The sequence below is a fragment of the Macaca nemestrina genome, chromosome 6, assembly GCF_043159975.1.
Source record: "Macaca nemestrina isolate mMacNem1 chromosome 6, mMacNem.hap1, whole genome shotgun sequence".
Taxonomy (NCBI): Eukaryota; Metazoa; Chordata; class Mammalia; order Primates; family Cercopithecidae; genus Macaca; species Macaca nemestrina.
The window spans coordinates 26,488,836-26,515,207 of NC_092130.1; the positions used below are offsets into that span (position 1 = coordinate 26,488,836).

Consider the following 26,372-nt stretch of genomic DNA (forward strand, 5'->3'; position numbering starts at 1 on the left):
TATTTTTCATTTTTACACTATTCTTCATTCCTGAAAGGTAGATGGTGGCATTTGGTGAGTGTGCCTTGGGCAGCAAAGGAAGGAACAAATCTGAAAATGGGACACTTTAAGGCCAGCTAGCTCTAGTGCAACTCCTCACTTCTACAAATGAAGAGCCCAGAGCCCAGGGATGCCAAGTGACTTTCCCAAAGACACACAGCAAGTTTGTTACAGAAAAAAAGAGAGGAAGTAGGTGAGAAATCAAGGGCTGCCTGCATTTGAAACCATAATGCCTTTTGTTTTGTTCTACTGCCTGGCAGTTAGTTCAGGCCCTTGTGGGAGGAGGAAGAATCAGAAGATCTGAATTCGGGTCCAGACTGCCAGTTAGTAGCTACATGACCTTGAAGCTATCCCTGAGCCTCAGTTCTCTCATTAGCAAACAAGAATAATAAGGATATAGTTTCATAAGGCTGTCCATGAATTAAATGAGGTAATATATGTGAGATGGCTCAAGACGGTGTCTGATACATGGTGAGCACTTAATAAACATCGACAGTGATAACAATGATGGCATTGATAGCATACAGAAAAATTAGAACTGAGCGGGTCAAAAACAATCCAGGCAGTAGGTCCAGGCAGAGGTGGGCAAGGGTGGCAATCCTTGTAACTGTGTAGAACTCCAGCCGGGCAGGCTACAGGGGGATGGGATACTGTATGTGTGGCATGGAGTTTGGGGGAGGGTTCTGGGTTAAGGAAGTGTGAAAAAGTCACTTGGGTAGCTTGCTTCTCCTCTTTTGAGTCTCTGTTCCCTGTGCAGTCAAAGGGAGTGCATGGTATTCATTTGTGAACTGTTGACCATGCCCTTGCTTCATGCTAGGCATGCTGGGCTATGTGTGGGAAACAGTTGGTGTCCTGGTTCTCCTTCAGTGTTCGGCAGAACAGTCTTGACTGTGCTCACCAAATGGAGACACTGTGAGGACTAGTGCTGTGATGTTTGCAGAAATTGGGAGGATTAGCAATTAAAATTAAAATTACAAGTTTAACTGTAAATTCAACTTGTGTTCTAAAAGGAACAGCACCACCACAAGAAAAAAGATTGTTCTGCCATAAGAGACCCCTAACCATACTTATTAGAAAGAACAGAGAGTATGCGAATGGACCAAGTGCTGACGTGTGAAAGTACTTAAGAACAACTCTAATTACCTTTGTTTTAGGGAGTATCAAGATGGTGCCCCCTCGGGGAGAGGAGCAGTGAAGTAGAAAAGAGGTTACAGATGCTAATAGAGGAGGTGGCAAGATACCCAAGATAAATTCCACCTTCTTCACTTGCTTGTTCAGGGCCATTCAGCCTCAGTGAAGTATATATTATTTTCCAATTTTACAACCCATTATCCTTCTGTTTTTCTTTTCCTTTCTGGCTTTCCATTCTTCTGTGTTCAATAAAACCCTCTAGCACTTGCTGTCATGGGAACATTGGCTGTTAGTCAAATCCTTCTTCCCTTCAGGGAAACAAAAGCAAATCAATATATGATATTAAATAACCTAGAAGACCCTAGTGATTTAACACATCCTATAAATGTCAGCCATCCCTGTAGCTGTAGATGGTCTCTTCACATCTGTCATTTTTTTTTCTTTATTATTATACTTTAAGTTCTAGGGTAAATGTGCACAACGTGCAGGTTTGTTACATATGTATACATGTGCCATGTTGGTGTGCTGTACGCATTAACTCGTCATTTACATTAGGTACATCTCCTAATGCTATCCCTCCACTCTGTCCCCTCCCCACAATAGGCCCTGGTGTGTGATGTTCCCCTTCCTGTGTCCAAGTGATCTCATTGTTCAATTCCCACCCATGAGTGAGAACATGCGGTGTTTGGTTTTCTGTTCTTGTGATAGTTTGCTGAGAATGATGGTTTCTAGCTGCATCCATGTCCCTACAAAGGACACAAACTCATCCGTTCTTATGGCTGCACAGTATTCCATGGTGTATATGTGCCACATTTTCTTAATCCAGTCTGTCACTGATGGACATTTGGGTTGATTCCAAGTCTTTGTTATTGTGAATAGTGCTGCAGTAAACATACATGGGCATGTCTCTTTATAGCAGCATGATTTATAATCCTTTGGGTATATACCCAGTATTGGGAGGCTGGGTCAAATGGTATTTCTAGTTCTAGATCCTTGAGGAATCGCCACACTGTTTTCCACAATGGTTGAACTAGTTTACAATCCCACCAACAGTGTAAAAGTGTTTGTTCCTATTTCTCCACGTCCTCTCCAGCACCTGTTGTTTCCTGACTTTTTAATGATTGCCATTCTAACTGGTGTGAGATGGTATCTCATTGTGGTTTTGATTTGCATTTCTCTGATGGCGAATGATGATGAGCATTTTTTCATGTGTCTGTTGGCTGTATGAATGTCTTCTTTTGAGAAGTGTCTGTTCATATCCTTTGCCCGCTTTTTGATGGGGTTGTTTGCTTTTTCTTGTAAATTTGTTTGAGTTCTTTGTAGGTTCTGGATATTAGCCCTTTGTCAAATGAGTAGATTGCAAAAATGTTCTCCCATTCTGCAGGTTGTCTGTTCACTCTGATGGTAGTTTATTTTGCTGTGCAGAAGCTCTTTAGTTTAATTAGATCCCATTTGTCGATTTTGGCTTTTGTTACCGTTGCTTTTGGTGGTTTGGACATGAAATCGTTGCCTATGCCTATGTCCTGAATGATATTACCTAGGTTTTCTTGTAGGGTTTTTATGTTTTTAGGTCTAACATTTAAGTATCTAATCCATCTTGAATTAATTTTCTTATAAGGAGTAAGGAAAGGATCCAGTTTCAGCTTTCTACTTACAGCTAGCCAATTTTCCCAGTACCATTTATTAAATAGGGAATCCTTTCCCCATTTCTTGTTTTTCTCAGGTTTGTCAAAGATCAGATGGCTGTAGATGTGTGGTATTATTTCTGAGGACTCTGTTCTGTTCCCTTGGTCTATATCTCTGTTTTGGTACCAGTACCATGCTGTTTTGGTTACTGTAGCCTTGTAGTATAGTCTGAAGTCAGGTAGCGTGATGCCTCCAGCTTTGTTCTTTTGGCTTAGGATTATCTTTGCAATGCGGGCTCTTTTTTGGTTCCATATGAACTTTAAAGCAGTTTTTTCCAATTCTGTGAAGAAAGTCATTGGTAGCTTAATGGGGATGGCATTGAATCTATAAATTACCTTGGGCAGTATGGCCATTTTCACAATATTGATTCTTCCTATCCATGAGCATGGTATGTTCTTCCATTTGTTTGTGTCCTCTTTTATTTCACTGAGCAGTGGTTTCTAGTTCTCCTTGAAGAGGTCCTTTACATCCCTTGTAAATTGAATTCCTAGGTATTTTATTCTCTTTGAAGCAATTGTGAATGGGAGTTCATTCATGATTTGGCTCTCTGTTTGTCTGTTACTGGTGTATAAGAATACTTGTGATTTTTGCACATTGATTTTGTATCCTGAGACTTTGCTGAAGTTGCTTATCAGCTTAAGGAGATTTTGGGCTGAGGCGATGGGGTTTTCTAAATATACAATCATATCATCTGCAAACAGGGACAATTTGACTTCTTCTTTTCCTAACTGAATACCCTTGATTTCTTTCTCTTGCCTGATTGCCCTAGCCAGAACTTCCAACACTATGTTGAATAGGAGTGGTGAGAGAGGGCATCCCTGTCTTGTGCCAGTTTTCAAAGGGAATGCTTCTAGTTTTTGCCCATTCAGTATGATATTGGCTGTGGGTTTGTCATAAATAGCTCTTATTATTTTGAGATACGTTCCATCAATACCGAATTTATTGAGAGTTTTTAGCATGAAGGGCTGTTGAATTTTGTCAAAGACTTTTTCTGCATCTATTGAGATAATCATGTGGTGTTTGTCTTTGGTTCTGTTTATATGCTGGATTATGTTTATTGATTTGCATATGTTGAACCAGCCTTGCATCCCAGGGATGAAGCCCACTTGATCATGGTGGATAAGCTTTTTGATGTGCTACTGGATTCGGTTTGCCAGGATTTTATTGAGGATTTTTGCATCAATGTTCATCAGGGATATTGGTCTAAAATTCGCTTTTTTTGTTGTGTCTCTGCCAGACTTTGGTATCAGGATGATGTTGGCCTCATAAAATGAGTTAGGGAGGATTCCCTCTTTTTCTATTGATTGGAATAGTTTCAGAAGGAATGGTACCAGCTCCTCCTTGTACCTTTGGTAGAATTCAGCTGTGAATCTGTCTGGTCCTGGACCTTTTTTGGTTGGTAGGCTATTAATTATTGCCTCAATTTCAGAGCCTGCTATTGGTCTATTCAGGGATTCAACTTCTTCCTGGTTTAGTCTTGGGAGAGTGTAAGTGTCTAGGAAATTATCCATTTCTTCTAGGTTTTCTGGTTTATTTGCGTAGAGGTGTTTATAGTATTCTCTGATGGTAGTTTGTATTTCTGTGGGGTCAGTGGTGATATCCCCTTTATTATTTTTTATTGCATCTATTTGATTCTTCTCTTTTTTCTTCTTTATTAGTCTTGCTAGCGGTCTATCAATTTTGTTGCTCTTTTCAAGAAACCATCTCCTGGATTCATTGATTTTTTGGAGGGTTTTTTTGTGTCTCTATGTCCTTCAGTTCTGCTCTGCTCTTAGTTATTTCTTGCCTTCTGCTAGCTTTTGAATGTGTTTGCTCTTGCTTCTCTAGTTCTTTTAATTGTGATGTTAGGGTGTCCATTTTAGATCTTTCCTGCTTTCTCTTGTGGGCATTTAGTGCTATAAATTTCCCTCTACACACTGCTTTAAATGTGTCCCAGAGATTCTGGTATGTTGTATCTTTGTTCTCATTGGTTTCAAAGAACATCTTTATTTCTGCCTTCATTTCGTTATGCACCCAGTAGTCATTTAGGAGCAGGTTATTCAGTTTCCATGTAGTTGAGCGGTTTTGATTGAGTTTCTTAGTCCTGAGTTCTAGTTTGATTGCACTGTGGTCTGAGAGACAGTTTGTTGTAATTTCTGTTCTTTTACATTTGCTGAGGAGTGCTTTACTTCCAAATATGTGGTCAATTTTGGAATAAGTGTGATGTGGTTCTGAGAAGAATGTATATTCTGTTGATTTGGGGTGGAGAGTTCTGTAGATATCTATTAGGTCTGCTTGGTGCAGAGTTGAGTTCAATTCCTGGATATCCTTGTTAGCTTTCTGTCTGATTGATCTGTCTAATGTGTTAGACTCCCATACAATAATAATGGGAGATTTTGACAGTGGGGTGTTAAAATCTCCCATTATTATTGTATGGGAGTCTAAGTCTCTTTGTAAGTCTCTAAGGACTTGCTTTATGAATCTGGGTGCTCCTGTATTGGATGCATATATATTTAGGATAGTTAGCTCTTCTTGGTGAATTGATCCCTTTACGATTATGTAATGCCCTCTTTGTCTCTTTTGATCGTTGATGGTTTAAAGTCTGTTTTATCAGAGACTAGGATTGCAACCCCTGCTTTTTTTTGTTTTCCATTTGCTTGGTAGGTCTTCCTCCATCCCTTTATTTTGAGCCTATGTGTGTCTCTGCATGTGAGATGGGTCTCCTGAATACAGCAAACTGATGGGTCTTGACTCTTTATCCAATTTGCCAGTCTGTGTCTTTTAACTGGACCATTTAGTCCATTTACATTTAAGATTAATATTGTTGTGTGTGAACTTGATCCCGTCATTATGATATTAGCTGGTTATTTGGCCCATTAGTTGATGCAGTTTCTTCCTAGCATTGATGGTCTTTATATTTTGGCATGGTTTTGCAATGGTTGGTACTGGTTGTTCCTTTCCATGTTTAGTGCTTCCTTCAGGATCTCTTGTAGGGCAGGCCTGGTGGTAACAAAATCTCTAAGCATTTGCTTGTCTGTAAAAGATTTTATTTCTCCTTCACTTATGAAACTTAGTTTGGCTGGATGTGAAATTCTGGGTTGAAAATTCTTTTCTTTAAGAATGTTGATTTTGGCCCCCACTCTCTTCTGGCTTGGAGAGTTTCTGCTGAGAGATCTGCTGTTAGTCTGATGGGCTTCCCTATGTGGGTAACCCAACCATTCTCTCTGGCTGCCCTTAACATTTTTTCCTTCATTTCAACTTTGGTGAATCTGATAATTATGTGGCTTGGAGTTGCTCTTCTTGAGGAGTATCTTTGTGGCATTCTCTGTATTTCCTGAATATGAATGTTGGCCTGCTTTACTAGGTTGGGGAAGTTCTCCTGGATGATATCCTGCAGAGTGTTTTCCAACTTGTTTCCATTTTCCCCGTCACTTTCAGGCACACCAATCAGACATAGATTTGGTCTTTGCACATAATCCCACATTTCTTGGAGGCTTTGTTCATTTCTTTTTACTCTTTTTTCTCTACATTTCTCTTCTCACTTTGTTTCATTCATTTGATCTTCAATCACTGATACTCTTTCTTCCAGTTGATCAAGTTGGTTACTGAAGCTTGTGCATTTGTCACGTAGTTCTCATGTTATGGTTTTCATTTCTGTCAGTTCTTTTAAGGTCTTCTCTGCATTGATTATTCTAGTTATCCATTCATCCATTCTTTTTTCAAGGTTTTTAGTTTCTTTGCGCTGGTTATGTAGTTCCTTCTTTAGCTCTAAGAAGGTTGATCGACTGAAGCCTCCTCTCAACTCATCAAAGTCATTCTCTGTCCAGCTTTGTTCCATTGCTGGCGATGAGCTGCATTCCTTTGGAGGGGGAGATGCACTCTGATTTTTTGAATTTCCAGCTTTTCTGCCCTGCTTTTTCCCTATCTTTGTGGTTTTATCTGCCTTTGGTATTTGATGATGGTGACGTACTGATGGCGTTTTGGTGTGGGTGTCCTTTCTGTTTGTTAGTTTTCCTTCTAACAGTCAGGACCCTCAGCTGCAGGTCTGTTGGAGTTTGCTTGAGGTCCACTCCAGACCCTGTTTGCCTGGGTATCAGCAATGGAGGCTGCAGAAGATAGAATATTGCTGCACAGTGAGTGTTGCTGTCTGATTCTTGCTCTGGAAGCTTCGTCTCAGGGTGTACCCAGCCATGTGAGGTATGATGTGTCGGTCTGCAACTAGTGGGGGATGTCTCCCAGTTAGTCTACTCAGGGGTCAGGAACCCACTTGAGCAGCAGTCTGTCCGTTCTCAGATCTCAACCTCCGTGCTGGGAGATCCACTGCTCTCTTCAAAGCTGTCAGACAGGGACTTTTACATCTGCAGGGGTTTCTGCTGCTTTTTGTTTAGCTATGCCCTGTCCCCAGAGGTGGAGTCTACAGAGGCAGGCAGGGCTCCTTGAGCTGCAGTGGGCTCCACCCAATTCGAACTTCCCTGAGGCTTTGTTTATCTACTGAAGCCTCAGCAATGGCGGGTGCCCCTCCCCCAGCCTCCCTGCTGCCTTGCAGTTAGATCTCCGACTGCTGTGCTAGCAATGAGGGAGGCTCTGTGGGGGTGGGAACCTCTGGTCCAGGTGTGAGATATAATCTCCTGGTGTGCTGTTTGCTAAGACCCTTGGTAAAGCACAGTATTAGGGTGGGAGTTACCCGATTTTCCAGGTGTTGTGCGTCTCAATTTCCCTTGGCGAGGAAAAGGAATTCCCTTCCCTCTTGCGCTTCCCAGGTGAGATGATGCTTTGCCCAGCTTCAGCTCTTGCTGGTCGGGCTGCACCTGTGGACCAGCATCAACTGTCCGACATGCCCCAGTGAGATGAACCCAGTACCTCAGTTGAAAATGCAGAAATCACCCATTTTCTGTGTCACTCACGCTGGGAGCTGGAGGCTGGAGTTGTTCCTATTGGGCCATCTTGGTTGCCCAGCCACATCTGTCATTTCCTCTCTCTTCTCCCAGATGCCTCTTGATGTCTCCCTTGGACAGGGTTGGGTTGGCAAGGACAAAATAAGCTTGGAGGAAAGAATAAGAGGGAGAATGGTCTTTATCACTAAAGATGTTCAAAGAGAGGCCTAATGACCTTCCTGTGTGGGACAGTGGGTCATTCAGGGTTCTTTCAATTGTAAGTGACAGAAAACCTATCTCAAGTAGGTAAAAAGAAAATTTAATGGCTTAGACCATTTAAAGTCAAGGGATAGGCTGGTTTCAGGAATGATTTGATGCCAGTGGGAACCACTTTATTTCTTTCCTTCTCTTGGTCCTACTTTGTTTTTGTTTGTTTGTTTAAGCTTGCTTTTAGGTTCCAAGATGAGAGCAGAAACTTAAGACCTACCATCTTCTCAGCTTCATACCCAGCAGAGAAGAGCATCTACCTCCTCTCTAACATTCTCTGCAAAAGGCAATTTCTTTTATTAACTCTGCCTGAGACATGTGTCCATTCCTGAGCCAATCGCTGTGTCAAGGGGGGATAGGATAGTCTGATTGGTTTAGGTCTCACTTCAATGATCTGTACCTGAAATTAGGGGTGGAACTCTCCCCAAAGCCTGTTGGCTGAAAGTGGTGGAGAATATGGTTTTTAGGGGAAACATCAAGGTACATGACTCAGTAGAATAGGAAATGGGTGGAGGACGTCTCAAGTCATAGAGGCTGTGACCATTCTGCTGCTTTGTAGGACCTGTGTTCAGGCAGAATATCTAGAGAGGATCAGGTTATATTCTGTGTATATATCTTAGGGTTGCAAACCACTGAAGGTATTTGTCAATGATAAGAGCTATGATGCTGTTATCTTAGAACCTGGTGATCAAGTGGAGGCCCAGAGATGGGGAAGGCTTGTCCAAGCTCACCCAGCATCTGAGTGGCAGAGCTGGAATGAGGATAAAGTCTGCTGGTTCTCAGCCTGGATTTTTCTCCTCTATTCTGGGTGACTCTGTCCATCTCCCCAGTCAGCTACCAGAAGGGCTATTCACCTAGCTGAGTCCTACTGCAATGGGGACTGCTGCTTGCTTTGTCAAGGAGGGGATTAATGGTAACACTAGATCCACAACAAGAGTGTGAAATCATTGCACTCAATTGTAGCCTTTTAGTACCTTCTGATTGAAAGGCAGGGGAAATGGTGAAAGGAAAGGTCAGGAGAGAAGTGGCATCATTTCAGGGAGAGAAGTATAGGTATTTCTCTTTTTCTTCTTATCTGTTTTCTCCTTCTGTCTACCCCACTCAGGGACAGCCTTATGGAGTATAGAAAGAGGCAGTATAGGACAGAGAAATGGGCACTGGCTTGGAGTCCAGAAACCTAGGCCTTATCTCTGCTCTGCTCTGTGACTGGGTAATTCTGGCCCTCCTCTCTGAGCCTGTTTCCCCATTTAATCAAATGAGGCAGCTGAATGACAGAGCTCATCAATTACTGTGTATTCTCTCATTCTATTTGGAGTGGTCGCTAATGTGAACAGCACATGGCTCTGTTTTCCTTTGTCATTGTTATATCCCATAGAACCTGGGACCAGGGCTCACAGAATACAAGTGCAGGGGGTGCTACCTCCTCTTGGAGGTGGGCAATGTGGCAACTTACGAGTCCCTAGCACTTAGTAAGTACTCAATAAATGTTTGTAGAATGAACGGATGTGAGCAGATGTCACATAGGACCCAATGAGAATTGTTCCACCCTTATAATGTCACTTATTCAGGTCTTGAAAGCCCTTTCTACTTAAATCTTCTTTTAAAATGCAAACCATTTCAGGGTTGTTTGGATTTTAAATTTTAAATAAATGACATCTTTTGATTGAAAGAAAGCATGGGGTCCAGATTAGGGATGTGGAGTGAGGGAGACTGTGGAGAATAGGTAGAGGGAGGGAAGAAATGACTGAGCAGAGGATTCCCAAGGCCAAAAGCTTGGATATGGTATAAAAATTGCATTCCTGAACAATTAAAGAAAATGATGAAATCTTTCAAGCATCCAAAATGAATTGACAGTATAGTACACACTTAAAATTTACTACCAAGTTTGAGAAATAAAATATTACACATAAAAATAAGACTCTTTTGTGGCCTTTCTCCATCTTTTTCCATTCCCAGAGATAACTGTGATCTTCCCCAAATGCTTTTACATTTATTACATATATATGCATGTATAAACCGAATATAAAATTTACATATGGTATAGCTTTATAGAAATGGAGTCATACTGTATCTTTTTGCAATTTACCTTTTTCTTTTAATATTGCTTTTGACATGCATCCATGATGAAACATACATTTCTAGTTGATTCATTTTAAAATGTGGTAATTCCTTGAATGATGATAATTTGCAGTTACTTTTAATTTTCTTGTTGATGGATGTTTGGGTTGTTTCTGAGTTTTTGCCATAACCAACATCCTGTGATAAACTTCCATGTAAGTACCTACTTGCTACATGTGCATCAGGTTTTCTGGTACATATCATTCTTCACCTAAGAATGAGCTAGGACATGCTGTAGTCACGTCTTCAATATTATTAAATGTTGAGACAAGTTTCTAAAGGGTTGCTACCAATTTGTACCCCATAAGGCAGTGTGTGATGTTGGCCAGTCCTGTGAAATACACAGTCCCACTTCTTCATGCCATGACCAAGGCCTGGACTCCTATTCAAACACCAACAGTCTTCTTGACACAGATTGTTTATGAGGAGGAAAGCTGGAAGGAACAATTTTGGGGGGCAATTAATTTGAGTTAGATACAAATATATATATATTTTTAAAGTTAGTACTATGTAGACTTTAAAATCTGATGGGTTTTAATCCTGGCTCTGTCGTTTCCTAGTTATATAGCTTTACACATGATAGTTTGCCTCTCTGTGCCTAGTTTTTCTATGTCAAATGAAAAGTAGTGTTGACATCATGGGTTATTTGAAGTATCAGATGAGCCACTACTTGTGACACACTCAGCACAGTATATGGCCTAGTCCATAGTAAGTGATCAATATGTGAGAGACATTAGCATTATTGTAGGTCATGTTTCCTTGGCATTACCATCTTTTTCTTCCTTGAAGATTCCTTTCTCAGCTGAGAAGCTCATGTTGAAATTTTTTTTTTCTATGCTGAACAAACTGCATGAACTAAGCAGCATTCAATTTTTTGTTTCATTTTTAGCTGTCAAAGCCATCTGGGACTGCTAACCAGCTTCTGACTAGCAGAAGGAACAGTGCTGATACACCGAGTTGATGTAATTTCAACTCAAAACAAGGAAACTTGGTTTTTAGTTAGCCAATGTGGCTTCATCACATGTAAATGTGTGGCTTTCATTACGTTTTAAGAAATGTTGTTTCTAACCATTGACTACCCATCATGGACTCTAGACTGTGACTCCTGATCTAGCCCTACCTCTTTTTTCCCAGATGGGAGAATGGGTACCCAAAGAAAAGCAGGACATTTCTAATGGTTCCTTCATGGAGACAGTTACTCACTTAGTGGCCAAGTCTGGTCTTGGTTCACATACATGACTAATTAGAAGAGGAGTATCTGGTTATCTATTGCTGCATAATAAGTGTCCCCAAATTTCAGTGACTCAAAGCCACAATTTATCTTCTTTCATGTTTCTGTGGGTTGATTGGGCTCAGCTGGGTGGATCTCATGCGGGCTTGCTGGTGAGGTTGCAGTCAGATGGTGGCCGGGACGCAGTCATCTGAAGGCTCCACTGGGCTGGGCATCCAAGATGGTTGCCTCCCATGACTGACAGTTGAAGCTGGCAGTTGACAAGAGTGCTTCCCCAGGGTCTCTCCATGTGGTCATGCATGTCACAGCATGTTGGCTGGGTTCTCAGAGGGAGCATCGCAAAATTGAGTGGTCCAAAAAAGGAAGCAGAAGCCACCTGACTGGTTGAGGGCTGATTCCAGAACTGACACCACTTCTGCCATATTCTACTGGTCCTTGTAGTCACAAGCCCACCAAGATTCTAGGAGATCAAGTAGATGTCACTTCCTGATGGGTGGGTGGGGGTTGGGGGGGCAAAATCACATTGCAGAAGACGGTGTGGGATGGGGAAGGTTGTAACTGTCTTTGGAAATGGGAGAAAAACTTCTGTCATGGCATCTTTATTTCCCCTTCCTCCCAAGAATTTGCAAACGTCTGTGGTAACCTGCTGAGTGATATAAATGACATTGTGGCTTTTCTTCCCCAACTCTGTCAGCCCTGGGGGCAGGAGGGAGATGCATGCCAGTTGAAAGAATCATGGAAAATGTGTAAAACCTTTCACTGTCTGGCAAAACAGGAATATTAAATATTTTTTAAAAATACCTTACTGGAACAACCATGCTCATACTCATAAAAATGAAATTATTTTTAAACTTGTTTTAGAAAATGTTCATAATAAAACATCCTGTACTTGAATTATTAAAAACAATGTTGAGTAAAGAATTGCTTAATTTAGTAAATAATTCTAAAGCAAGTCATTATTTTCTCCAAAGTTGAATTTGCTAAAAGCACTCCAAGAATTTTATTACAAGCACGACTGCATAATGTAATTGTGTAATTAGTAATACATCTGACACTGTTGGAAAGATTTAGTTTTACTTGGAGCAGGAACAAAATGTAGTTCTTATTTTTTAAGACTGCATGAGGGACACTGCCTTGTTTTGCTGGTGGAGATTTTTTGTTTGTCTTAAAAATATATTGTATGATTGAGGTAATAGAGAAAATAACCAACATTTATTAATATTGGATCTGTGGATAGAATATGTAGTTTGAAGTTAGACTGACCTGACCTAGGTTTAATCCCGATGCTACCTCTTACTACCTGTAATTTTTTTTCCCAAAGATCTCATATTCTTTATTTATAATAGGAATAATAATGTCTATTTCTTGAGACTGTCTTAACTCTTAAATAAGATAATGTACAAAGATTGTGCTAAGTACATAGGAGGTACAGATGGAGTATCCTTACTTCAAAAATCTGAAATCTGAAATGCTCCAAAATTCAAAACTTATGGAATTCTGACATGATGCTCAAAGGAAATGTTCATGGGAGCATTTTCAGATTAGGGAGACTGGTAAGTATAATGTGAACATTCCAAAATAAAAAAAAATCCAAAATTTGCAATGCTCCTGGTCTTAAGCATTTCAGACAAAATAAACTCAACTTGTACTAGGTTAGATTCCTTTGTCATTCCCATCTGTTTCTGTTTGAGCACTTGATTTTGTGAGTGGTTGGCTTGGATGGTCAGTTTAAGTTCCATTTCAGTTGTGTTTGTTGGACACAGGCCAGGGTTGGTGAGTAAGCTCAACTGTCATTTTTTCACCTAGATACACCAAAGAAAGTGTCTGTTCAATTTGTCGACAGCCTACATGCTTAGAATGCTTTGAAATAACAGTTATAAGCTACATCTTACATCGATGAGCTTTTCTTGTATTATTTGGTTTGGAGGTACAAATGTTCATTTAGGAGTTAGGAAGGTATTGCTGTAATGTAAGGGGTGGTGACTTCTGCATGACTGACAAGCTGTGTTTTGTCTAAGTTTTAGATTATATTCCCCGTGTAGTAGGCAGAATTATAAAATGACCTCCCATGACCCTCACCCTTGTAAAATCTCCTTGCCTTGAATGTAGACAAAACTTGTGATTATCACAGGCTGTCACTCCCAGGGTTGTGTTATGGCGTACAGCAAAAGGGATTGTGTAGCTGTTATAAAGGGTACTAACTGGTTGACTTTGAGTTAACCAAATGGGTGGGCCTCACCTAACTACATATCGGCCCTTTACATCTGAGTCTAGAGGTTAAAGACAGGAAAAGTGGGAGATTCAAAACATGAGGAGGACTCAATGTGAGAAGATTCTCCATTGCTGGCTTTTAGAGATGGAGGGGGCCACATGGTAAGGCTAGAGAGTGCCTCTAGGAGTTGAGAGTGAACCCTGGCTGATAGCCAGCATGAAACAGAGCCCTTAGTCCTATAACCCCAAGAAATGGAATTCTGCCTACAACCATGAGAGCTTGAAAGGGGATCCTTGAGCTGTAGAAAGGATGGCAGCTCAACACCTTAATTTCAGCCTTTTGGGATCAAAGAGCAGAGGGCTCAGCCATCTTATGCCTAGACTTCTGACCTACAGAAACTAGGAAAAAATAGTTTTACCATATTGTTTTAAGCCACTAAGTCTGTGGTGATTTGTTACACAACAATAGAAAACTAATTTGCCCAGTAATTCTTATTGTGAGATCTTAAGTCGAATTGTTTTTTTTCCGTCGTTGTCAGTTTCCTTGCCTTTAAGTAACAGGATTTTCTAGTCTAGAACACTGGTACTCATAATAACTGTGTATTAAAATCACTTAGATTGTGAGGGGAAGCTTTAAATGTAGATTCCAGACCTTTCTCCTGATGTCCTGAATCAGACAATCTGGGAGCAAGGCTGGGGGTTGCACTGTTAACTGGTTTCCTAGGTGATTCTGATGTTTGTGGGGCTGGATCCCAATGGGCAGGACATCTGCCTATACCCTGGAATAAGAATATACAGTCTCTTCTAGCACTGACAGGTAGAGTTGGCAAGGAAGTCCTTTTTTTTTTTTTTTTTTTTTTTTACAGTCAAGTATATTCAGTGCTCACTAGGTGTAAGGCATCGTGTGAGGGCTGTCTACCTTCTCTTGTTAAATCCTTGTAACGAACTATAATGACCTGTAAGGTAGGCACAATTATTAGCCAGTCTTCACTGTAGCTTGAGGAAACAGGGCCAAATTTACACAACGCATAAGGGGTAGAACTGGAATTTGAACACTGATCTTTGTCATTCCCAGTTGGGGGCTCTTAACCACTAAGTATATCCTGTGCTGTAAAATGGAGTGTCTGTTCGTTTCTGTACGTGTAGTGCTAAACACACTGTCTGGCACATGATAGATGAATAATAAACACATTTTGCTTATTAAATTCTCTGGAACTCCACCGCGACACCCAGTGCAGAGCAGTTTTTGTGACAATGGAGAGGGAGGAGGAGGCTGGCCAGGACCTTTTCTATGTTGGGGCTCCCTGCCCACTGCTGCCTCTCTGTGTCAATTCTGCCTCGTTTTCTTTCTCTACAGTTGTCTCTTTATGTAGAATGAGCTAACAGCAGCCACTCCCATCCTGTGGGATCCTGCTTCCCTTGCCATAGCTGATTAACCCAGAGTAAGACATTGGGAATTGGAAACTTGGGGTGGAAAGACTCTGATCGTGGTGGTCCCTGGAGCCAAATCCCATTCCATGGCAATGTTCTGGTAAGAAGGCCCACACAGCCTTCCCTGCTGCCCAGGCCCCTGGAGCCAGCCCACCTCCTTTCTTCTGGAACATTCCAGCACCTTTCCATTAAGTTCCCTTTGTAGCTTAAGAGGTTCTCTTTGTGCCAAAGAACCTCTGCTAATGGAGGAGTAGAGACTTGCTGAGCTGAAGGGCATCTGAAATGTCATCTTCTTCTTTGTGTGGTCTGGCTGGGCATGGCAGGGCACTCTCTGCTTGATGTGACTCCTTCAGACCCTTCAGACTGGCCCAGTTTTCTTAACTCATTCATGCTCTTCCACCCTTCCACTACCTCTCCAAAATGGACTCAGCTTAGAGGATGCCATACAAGCCCCACCTCCTCTACGTGAAAGGCTTAAAAGAGCCGTACCATAAATATTTAAGATATCTTTCCTCCCTGCTTCATTCCCTGACATTTTCTCCACCTTTAATTTTCACTAGTTATAACACAAAGAAGTTCTAAAGGTAAGAAAAATCTATTTTCTGTATGAATTGTCGCAAATCCCAACTTAGTGGTGTCATAATAGCTAACATTTTTGTGCTAACTCTTAAAAGCCAGGTTTACTAATGTAAGTTAAGTGCTTCATGAAGTTAGATGTGCTTAATATAATTTTCTCAAAAAATTCATTGAGGTGTCATTACTATTATTCCTTGTTTCATAGATGAGGAAATTGAGAGGTTTAAAGGTTCTAAATGAATAAAAGTATATTCCAGAGCTGTCTGTGTCCAAACAGTGATAGCAAGATCAAATTGTAAAGCATCTCTATTTCTTTCTTCTGCCACCATCTCCATGCCATTTATTTTGGATACTGGGAAAATAGAAAGACCGTGCTGAACATTTCAGGGTAATGTGAGTGGTACAAGAAAGTTGGACACCAAAGGAGATCATGTAACTGGTGAGGGTGAAGAATTCAGGAAGACTTTCCTGAGAGGTATGGCAGATTTTCTAAAGAAGGCTGCAACAGTATTTTCCATCCCACATGTTTTTCTAGAATCTTAACACTCCTACATGAAGAGGTAGGGTCTGTGTCCCCTCCCCTTGAACTTGGGTGCATCTTTGTGACTGCCTGGACGGACAGAGTACAGAGGAAGGAACATAATGTGACTTCTGAGGCTAAATCATAAAAATGCCATGTTCTTTTATCTTATTGAGAAGCTCCCTCTTGCAACCCAGTCACCGTGCTGTTTAGAAGCCCAACCAACTCATTAAGAGGAACTGAAACCCATATCCTTGGCTGAGGTCCCAGCCAAGAGGTAGTACCATTTTTTTTTAAGCAGTGTAAGTGAGTGATCTTGAAACTAGATCCTCTAGTCTTCAGATGAGCTACCCCAGCTGATGCCATATATAGCAGAAGTAAGCCATTCCCCTAGGTCCTGCCTAAATTACGGATTCATGAGCAAAATAAATGATGGTTATTTTAGGCCATCAAGTTTGAGGTGCTTTATTAAACAGCAACAGATTAATGACACAAAAGAGGCTTTGAAAGATAAGCATCTTTCCAAACAAGGTTCAGAGGGCCATATGCTGCTTATTGACAGCTAGTAGTAGTAGTAATAAAAATAAATGTTATTATAATAATGATACCACTCTTAGTAACTGTAGTGGTAGTTAAGTTTCACTAAGTTCTTTTTTGTGCTATGCTCATGCTAAGTGGTTCATACTTTGTCTTATTTAATTCTAATAATGACTCTAGGTAGGTACTATTACCTTCATTTTACAGATGAGGAAACTGGGGCTTAGAGAATTTCACTTCTCTTTATAGCCACCCAGATTCTAACAAACTCACTTTTGTAGTATTCCCAGGCTCGAACATTTCCTTCCTGCTTGCCCAAACTACCAGATGATTCATTCTTTCATCCAGGCAGGGCTCATTTAGCCCTTTCATGGAAAGGAATGCTTTTAATCAGAGTCACAGTAAAGTGAGGATGACTGGAAGGTAGACAGATGTGTTTTTTCACCTGTCTATTTGCATTTTCAAGGTGGATATTTGCTAATCAATTTGAAAGCTCTTGTGTAGTGCATTTCTGTGGAGCTATCTGGAGGCAGAGGACCTCTTCCTAGCACTTGTCAAATGACTTTGTGCCTTAGACAAAGGCCAAAAATCCATCTGACATAGTCCTGGCAGCTCACACTTGTTCCTCTTTTGGCAGTTTGGAAAGTGGGCTGCTATATATCATCCCCTCTAATCTCTGCCCCAAACTGAGTTGTGCTATCACCCTTATTTTACCTTTAAGGAACCCACAGCTCAGGCAAGTTCATAGCATGCCCAGGATCACACAGAAGAACCAAGACCAAACGTGGATCTTCTAACTTCAAAAGCTGAGTCCACTCTGCAACATGACATGCTGTATCTCCCACACTATGTGAATGATTCAGGAAGGTGGATGATAAGAGACAGCAGCCAGCAGAAGGAAAGTAGTGATCCAAACACCTAAGAGGAATCCTAAACAGTGGAGAAAGGAGAGCAAACATTAAAAACTCGTGGATAGAAAAAAAAGAGGAAAAGAAAACCATTTGGAAGTGTTCATTGAGTTGATGCACTGGATAATTTAATAAGCTGTCTGTTCTGATCTGTCTTGCTTCCCTGCTCTTAGCAGGGTGCCATATGAAAGCTCCTACATGGTAATTATAATGGATGATCTTTCCCCCTGTCTGGGATCTTTATGGTGTGATTTGGATAGCTCAGCTGCTAAGCTGTTTTTCTTGGGAGGCAGAATGTGGGGCATGTGTGAAAATATGTGTGAGAGCTTGTGTGTGTGTTGCGGGGGTAAGGGACAGTGGCTGGGATTGGCCCTTAGAATCTCTTTTCCATTGTGGCAACATTTTTTTCTGCTGCCTCTTGGGATCTTGGTGCCAGGGTAACCTTCCTGCCTTCTACCTGATCACATCTTTCTCAGACTATATAGCCTCAGGACTCAAATTCCTGCCAAATGTCAATAAATTCATCAGATTAATGAATCCTTTCCTAGCTAATATGGTTCTCATTCAGTTAGTTAATCAACAAATAATTATTAAAAGCCTGGAAGTGCCAGGCACTGAGAATATCCATCCTCTCATGAACATGGGTTTTAGTGGAGGAGATTGTGGGAAGCAAGAAAACAAATAAGTATGAATTTCAGACACTAATAAGTGATAAGAATAATATGATGGCATGTGTTTTTGTTTGGGTGATCAGGGGACTAAGTGATGTCTAAGGGCCCTGAAATCCAATTTGGACCTAAATCTAATCTAACCTGTCTCTAATGTGATCTAAAGGAAGAAGAAAGAAAGGAAATCTTGTCAAAGAACTCACTTAGGAAAACTCTTTTCCAATTTGGCTTCCTGTGTATTGATGAGGCAGGCTGTCCTGTTACTTGGCATGCCAACTACCAACTATTTCTTGCTTTGACATCACAGGTCTCATTTCAGGATAATGGTGACAATGGTGATGACTGTTAATAAACACAATGTTTTAAATTCTATGGAGAATAAAAGAATTTAAAACATACAATTGGGAATTGCTCTCAAGAGATTTGCTTTGATCCTTTCAGATGGGGTGTGCTAACTGGAGATATCTTGAACAAGTTCCTATCTCTCTGGGCCTCAGTTTCCCCATCTGTAATATGACAGTATTGGGCTAGATCAGTGGTTCTCAAACTGTGGTCCCTGAACCATTAGTGGCAGCAGCACTTGAGTGCTTGCTAGACATGCAAATTCTCAGGCCCTACCCCAGATCCACTGAATCAGAAACTAAACCCTGGCAATCTGTGTTTTAAGGAGCCCTCCAGGTGAGTCTAATGCACCAAAAATCTAAACACCACTGAATAAGATGATCCCTGAGGCCTTCCCGACTGCCTGTTTTTGCTTCTCAGACTTGTTGGATGAAACTGGCCTGGAGTGGGATCCCCAGAGGGAGGGATGAGAAATGGAGGAAGGTGCCTTTCCTGGTGCTTCCCTCCCCTTTGAAAGTTTTAATGCCTCCTTCTTATCCCTGCTTTCTCTCAGTGTCCTCTGGTGATAGGAGCTTATTAAGATGGGGGATTTTCCACAGGCCTGTTTCAGAGGTCCTGGGGAGGGGTTTTAATTGCCAGACTTCACATTGAGGGTGTTAACATTTATTAAAGTCAGTTCCTCTGATTGCCTTTTAACAAGGCGGTGACTGTACATAGGAGATAACACTGGGCCCAGCCCTGTGGGGCCTCAGAGGCAGCTTACAATAATCAGGCCCAGGGAAAACAGAAAGGCAGCCTGGAATAGTGGTAGCGAGACACAGCAGCAGCTCTCATGCTGTCTGTGCTGGGGTGGCTGGGCTGGCGGAGGGGTCCAGACTGTTGTGGGATCTGGGGTGGTTTCAGTCAACAAGGTGGGCCTGGGGAAGTAGAAGGGAAAGGCTAGCAAGGTCCTGTTCAGGAACAGAACCATTACAGAGATGGGGCAGAGAGGGCCAAAGCTCCGGCCTCTTTTGTAATGTAGATTTGGGTCTTATCACTTTCATAATTTTGTGAGGAGGGATAGAAGATGGACTATATGCTATTGGGTAGTGGAGGGTGGAAAATGGTTCCAAAGCCCTCATTCTAGTTTGGATTTGTTGCAATTGCTCTTGGCTCCTGGCCCTTTCCTCTGTGGCCTCCTATTGGCTCACACACCACAAAGTTACTTTTTCTTTCTTTTTCTTTTTAAACATTTCAAAAGCTGTAAGGGTACAAGTGGTTTTTGGTTTCATGGATGAATTGTATGGTGGTGAAGCCTAAGATTTTAGTGCACCCATCACCTAAGTAGTGTACCTTGTACCCACTATGCAGTTTTTATCCCTCACCCACTTTCCAAAACCCTGCTTCTGAGACTCCAATGTCCATTATACCACTCTGTTTGCCTTTGTGTACCCATAGCTTAGCTCTCACTTATAAGTAGGAACATGTGGTGTTTGTTTTTCCATTCCTGAGTTACTCACTTAGAATAATAGCCACTAGCTCCAGATTGCTGCAAAGGACATTATTTCATTCTTCTGTATGGCTGAATAGTATTTCATGGTGTGTATATACCACATTTTCTTTTTTAGTTCTTTCTGTTTTTTGAGACAAGGCCTTGCTCCAGGCTGGAGTGCAGTGGTGCAATCTCAGCTCACTGCAACCTCCGCCTCCTGGGCCCAAGGGATCCTCCCACCTCAGCCTCCCAAGTAGGTGGGACTACAGGTGCATGGCACCACATGTGGCTAATTTTTTTCTTCTTTGTATTTTTGGTAGAGATGAAGGTTTCACCATGTTGCCCAGGCTGGTCTTGAACTCCTGGGATCAAGCAATCTGCCCGCCTCAACCTCCCAAAGTGCTGGGATTGCAGGTGTGAGCCACCATGCCCAGCCCACATTTTCTTTATCCACTCATCAGTTGATGGGCACTTAGGCTGGTTCCATATCTTTGCAACCGTGAATTGTGCTGCAATAAACATATGTGTACTGGTGTCTTTTTGATATGATGACTTCTTTTCCTTTGGATAGATACCTGGTAGTGGAACTGCTGGATGGAATGTTAGATCTGCTTTTATTTCTTTGAGAAATCTCTGTACTGTTTTCCAGTTGTACTAATTTACATTCCCACCAGCAGTGTATAAGCATTCCATATTCACCACATCCATGTCTATGCCAACATCTATTGTTTTTTGCCTTTTTAATAATGGCCGTTCTGGCAGGAGTGAGGTGGTGTCTCATTGTGGTTTTAATTTGCATTTCCCTAATGATTAGTAATTTTGAGTATCTTTTCATACCTTTTTCGGCCATTTGTATATCTTGTTTTGAGAAATATCTATTCATATCAGTTGCCCACTTTTTAATGGAATGATTTGTTTTTTTCTTTACAGCAGCAATTTTCAAACTGCATTCTCCTGGTCTTAAGAACTCAGCTTCCACTTCATCAGATCAAAGATCCAAGGAGTTGAATGGCTCTCATTTCTCTGGGGTCTGTGAGGAGAGGAACGGCCTCTGTTCCTTCCTCCCCTTCACCTGGGGCATCTCTCATTTCATCTGGTTTTTGTCACAGAAGTTTGAAAGTATTATCACCAATAAAAAAGAAAAAAAAAAAAACCATTGGAAAGCACCATGCTTGATTGCTTCTTTTTCTGTGATGAACTCTGCCTTCCTTCCCTGCTCCTACCTACCCTTTCTCTCCATTTCCCCACTTGGTGAAAGGCAGACCCAGCTCAGCAGTTGCCTCTTCTCTCTCTTCTTCGTCTTAGCATCCAGCTGTCACTACATGGTGCAGATTCTCCTCACCAGAGGCTCCAGAACCGGTCTCTTCTTTCCTTCCCCTCCCTTATGGTTATAGCTCAGGTCTTTGTTGCTTCTTGCCTGGACTTGCTCAGAACTGGTTGTTCTGTTTCTGGTCCTGCTCCCTCACATCCTTGTAGCCTGCACCCAGAGTGACCTTGCCAAATGTCACTCTGAGCAGGTTATTCCCTGCTCAATGCCTCATTTTTGCCCATCAAGCCAATCTCCTTGGTTCAGGGGTTTAGGCCCTCCACGAGCTGTGCTTTTCAGTCTTATCACTCTCTGCTCAGCCAAGCCAATCTCCTTCTGGTTTACTCAATACCTTTCAAGAGTCAGCTCAGGTGTCACTTTCTCTCTGGTTCCTGTCCCTGACTCCATGAGCTGAGTAAATTATTCCATTTGATAGGCAGATTACCCTTAAGATTATAATTTTATAACTGTCTTCTCCACAAGCCTGTGAATTCCTCAAGGGTACAGTGAGCATGGACCATTCGTCTTTGTACCCGTGATATATAGCAGGTACATTATAAGGACTCTTTTGAATGCTGCAGGGTTGTTCAAAGGACTTCTTTGGTCCCTTCCCACCCTTGTTTTCAAAGTACAGTGGTATTTGCTTGGAGGTGAATGGTCAAAGTACAACTCAGGCTGCTGTGTTGGTGAAATGTAGTGAGCAGCTGGGTGGGCGCTGAAGGGCTGAGTCATCGTGTGACCCTTCTCCTTCATTGCCTTGGGCTGGTCATTTGGCTTCTCTGGAATTTGGTTTTTCTACCCATGTATTTGATAACTTGACAGCAGTGAGAAATTTCTGTCTCTTTGGCACACAAAGATTGAGATGCAGTAGCAAGTTCTACCAGTGCGTATCCCACTAATAATAATAAATACTTATCAAACTGTTGAGCATGTCCCAAGCACTGAGCAAAGGCTAAGCTCTACCCACTTTGTCTTATCTAATTCCTCTTACAACCCAAGGAAGTAGGTACAATTACCTCCAATTACTGAAGGCTCAGAAACACGTAAGCTACTTGTGCAAGGTCAAGAAGAGTAGGGATTCAAATCCAGGTGTTGAAGACTCCAAATGACTAACTAGTGGGCTGTCTGTCTCGTGGTCTGAGGAAGGTGAAATATGCCCTTACAATCATTGAAAGTGCTATACAGCCCCTGGCTAGGAGGGAACTATACCCAGCACTGCTTTCTACAGCATGCAAATACAGGTACCACATGTTCCCTTCCTGGGCTTCCTAGAACCTCATTATGGGGATGATGAAAATGATGGTGATGATGTAACTGCAGTAAAAATATGCTCAGGAGATAGTAGCCACCACCCACAGGAACTGGCTCACCTCTGTCCTTACTTCATACCACTCTTGTCCTTTATCACCCTTCTCTGGCCATATGCACCTACTTGCTGTTCCCTGTACATGCCAAGCTTGTTGCTGCCTCAGAGACTTTGCAGTTGCTATTCCCTCTGCATGAATGCCCTTCCACCTACTCTTCATGGCTTTTATCACTCGCTGCCCAGTTCTAACATCACCTCCTCAGAAAGGTCTTTCCTGATTCCTTGTCTAAAATATTTCCCTCTCTTCTGCAATTTACATCCTGTCCCTTCCCTCTGTTAGTTTCTTTTATAGCAGTCTGCATACTTTGTAGTTATTTTCTTCACTTTTAAAAATATCCTTCCCCTCCTCCCTCAAACAGGAACCCAGAGGGCAGGAGCTTTATCTGTATTATGCACTGCAGTATTCTTACCCTGTGCCTGGCCCACGGTGATGATAAAAAAATTGCTGAGTGAATAACCAAATGAATGAAGGATGACTTATTCTCACTTTACTTTTCCTATTCTAGGCTGGACAACACTTGAACTCACCCAATAACCTTGGCCAATCTTCTTAACCTCTCTGGGCTTCTGTTTTCATGCCTCTAGAATAAAGGAGTTGAACTAGAACAGGGGTCAGCAGGTGTTTCCTAAAGGGCCAGAAAATAAATAATTTTAGGCTCTGAGGGCCACGCAGTCTCTGCTGCAATGACTGATCTCTGCTGTTCTAGTGTGAAAGCAGCCATAGACAATATGTCAATGAAAGAGCATGGCTGTGTTTTAATAAAACAAGAGGCCAGCCCGTGGGCCATAGTTTTTTGATCCCTGGACTAGACAGCCACTACAGACCATCCTCATTTGGACGTTTTAAATTCCCTATTGGCCATCTTGTAAGGAGCTCTCCTTGGCTTCAACTTCTTGGCCTTCATGATTAAAATCCCTCTTCTGGTGGCATGCATGTTGGGGACCCCTCAAAGGGGCAAAGCAATGTGGAAAGTAAACATAGACCCACTAAAGTTGTGTGGCACACCAAGACTGTAGGCGATGTTTGAAGGCTTTCCTGAGATGGTTAGAAGCACTTAGATTATAGAATTTGGTGACTACCTTTGGAAAGGATCCAGAAGTTTTCTTTCTCAAGATTTTTTCCTCCCCTTCCCTGGAGACTTGTCTAATCTCCTCAACCTTCACAGAACTCCTTGAGCTCTGAAACCCTGAGTACTCGGTCTGTGCGTGACACCTCATCTGCTCAGTTGCGTTGTCTTTCTTACCCACAAATGCGTGTCTTCTTTCCCCACTGAATTATAATCTCCTTGACAACAGAGAATTTTCTTCCTTTCTTTCTCTGAAATGGCATCTAATATTGTTCTGAGCATACAGAAGTGCTGAATAAACATCAATTGACATTCTAAGAGCCCCCTGCCCTCCTTTCCTGTTATGCGTTGTTCAGGAGGCTCATGCCCTTGTGAGGACAGAGCTTGATGATGACTTTTCCTTTTTTGGATTCTGTTCCTTGTGATGTGTGGGTTCTGCCACCTGTCTGCTGGTTACCAGATACTTATCAGTGATATTTATAGTCAGGCTCTTTGGCTGGCCATGATGGTCAATTGGATATCATCTGAGCCCACAGAAGTCAGAGGCAAGGCAATTGCGTGGGAGATGAAGATCAGATGGGACTTGAGAACTGCATGAGAAGTAAAAACATTCCAGATTTAAGATTCAGCTCTGCCACTAACTTGCTGAAGGACTTTAAGCAAACCACATAGCAAGTCACTTCAACAAGCCGTAGTCTCCTTTTCTTTATTTAAATGGAGATTAAGTGAAATAATTTATATTAAGGTACTGGTAAAAAGTAAAGAATCATGCTCATATCATAATAATCATTAGTAATGAGCTGCCATCACCTCTCACCTCCCTACTGGTCTCCCCGCTCCCACCCTTGCCCATTGAGTCTGTTGTCTAAATGGCAGCCGGAGTTATCATATAAAGGTGAGTTGGATCTTAGATCTTGTCACTCCTCTGCAAAACCTCCAATGGCTCCCATCTCACTCACAGCCCAAGTCCTAATAATGGCCCCTTGGGCCCCACATGTCCTGGCCCCGTGTCCTCTGACCTCATTTCCTTCAAAACTCCATCCCAGCCACCTGCTCTTCTGTATTGTTCCCACTGCAGAGGCGTTGCTCTTGCTCTCCTTTTATCTAGAATGTTCTTTCCCTAGATATCAACACAGCTCACTGCATCATCTGTTTCAAGACATTACCCAAAGGTCACTTTTCTCAGTGAGGCCTTTCCTGGGCATCCTTCTTTAAAAATTGCTTCCTATCTCCCATTCCTGCTTAAATTTTCTCTGCAGTACTTGGTACCAGCTAACATAATATTTATATCACTTGTTTTGTTTTTATCTGCTCCTGTACCCTGTGAAAATTTCATGAGGGCAGAGAGTTTTATTGATGTACTTACTGCTATATTCCCAGTGTTAGCACAGGGCTTGACACATAGTCGGTGCTTAATAAATATTTGTCAAGCAAATAACAGAAGTTACCATTTCATTAGCTCAAAAAGGGGCCTGCTGGGGCACATCGGAACTGTGTGCATTCAGTTTAATACTTGGTTGATATGGATTCATCCATTTGCTACAGCTTGGTGCAACTAATGCTCACCTCTTTCCACCCGGTCTCTAGGAAGACAGCATATTGAAGTGACTAGGGGTTTGGGCGTGGCCATCAGACCTAGACTCACTAGCTGTGTGTGTTTCACAAATAACCTACCTCTCTGAACTTGGGTGTCTCGACTATAAAATGATAGCTTCTACCTTGTAAAGTTTTTATAAGGATTAAATGGAGAATTCTTAATTCATATAAAGTGTTTAGACAGGTCTTTAGCCCATGGTAAAGTTTTGGCTAATGGTAAGTATTTTTATGTTAATAGCAGTATAATAACATCATAAGCATCTTCCAAGAGTGCATAGGCACAAGCATAATTTTAATAACTACTATTTTTGTGTGAATTTGCTGAGTTGTCCCAAACATGTCTTTTGTGTTTAAATTTTATATCATCTGCTATTAAGACAGGCATGCCAATTTCCTTTTTTCTACTTCTTTCCATTCTCCCTATCTTTCCTTTACTCCAGGATGAATATTCATCCCATCTGCACCACTTACTGGCCATGTGTCTTGACTCCAGCCACTATACCACTAAAAGCCTCAGTTTCCTTATCTGCATAATGGGACTGAAAATCTCAGCCTTTCCTACTTTGCAGAGACAATGAGTGGACAACTTGGGAAGATGGATGTAAACAGTAAACCTACAAATATCAGGTTTGCTCCTCATTTTTATTGCCTCTCCCCAGCAATGAGTGTTTTTGTATGCCCCGCCGAACCTCTCTATTCTTGCCCATCCTGAGGAATTAGCTGTAGCATGTGCACAATGGACACAGCTTGCTTTTTTGTCTCTGATTCCATGGGTGTATGATAGATGCCTCCCTGAAGCCAAGATAGAGTTCTTCTTTGGAGAACCATTTTTAAAAATGTTATATTGGAGATGACTTTCAGTTCAGCATGATAATTTAATTTTAATTATTGATGTGACTTGAACCTGGCATTTTGGATCTGTTTAGGCCTCTTGAAAGCTTGAAGATTTTTCAACATTGTGAGGCCACTAATTTACTATCTATCCAGAGGTTTTCTGCATCAAGTAAACATACTGTAATTTCATTAATATAGTTCTCTGGAGAAATCA

The 26,372-nt window shown here is 41.7% G+C and overlaps 1 long non-coding RNA gene across 1 annotated transcript; it reads left to right on the top strand.

Moving 5' to 3' along the window:
* Window positions 1–14,271: 14,271 nt before the first annotated feature.
* Window positions 14,272–25,800, top strand: LOC112426784 (uncharacterized). Its single transcript, XR_003018190.2, has 4 exons — window positions 14,272–14,353; window positions 14,894–15,067; window positions 17,464–17,709; window positions 25,765–25,800. It is a non-coding gene; the product is annotated as an uncharacterized lncRNA (long non-coding RNA).
* Window positions 25,801–26,372: the final 572 nt, after the last annotated feature.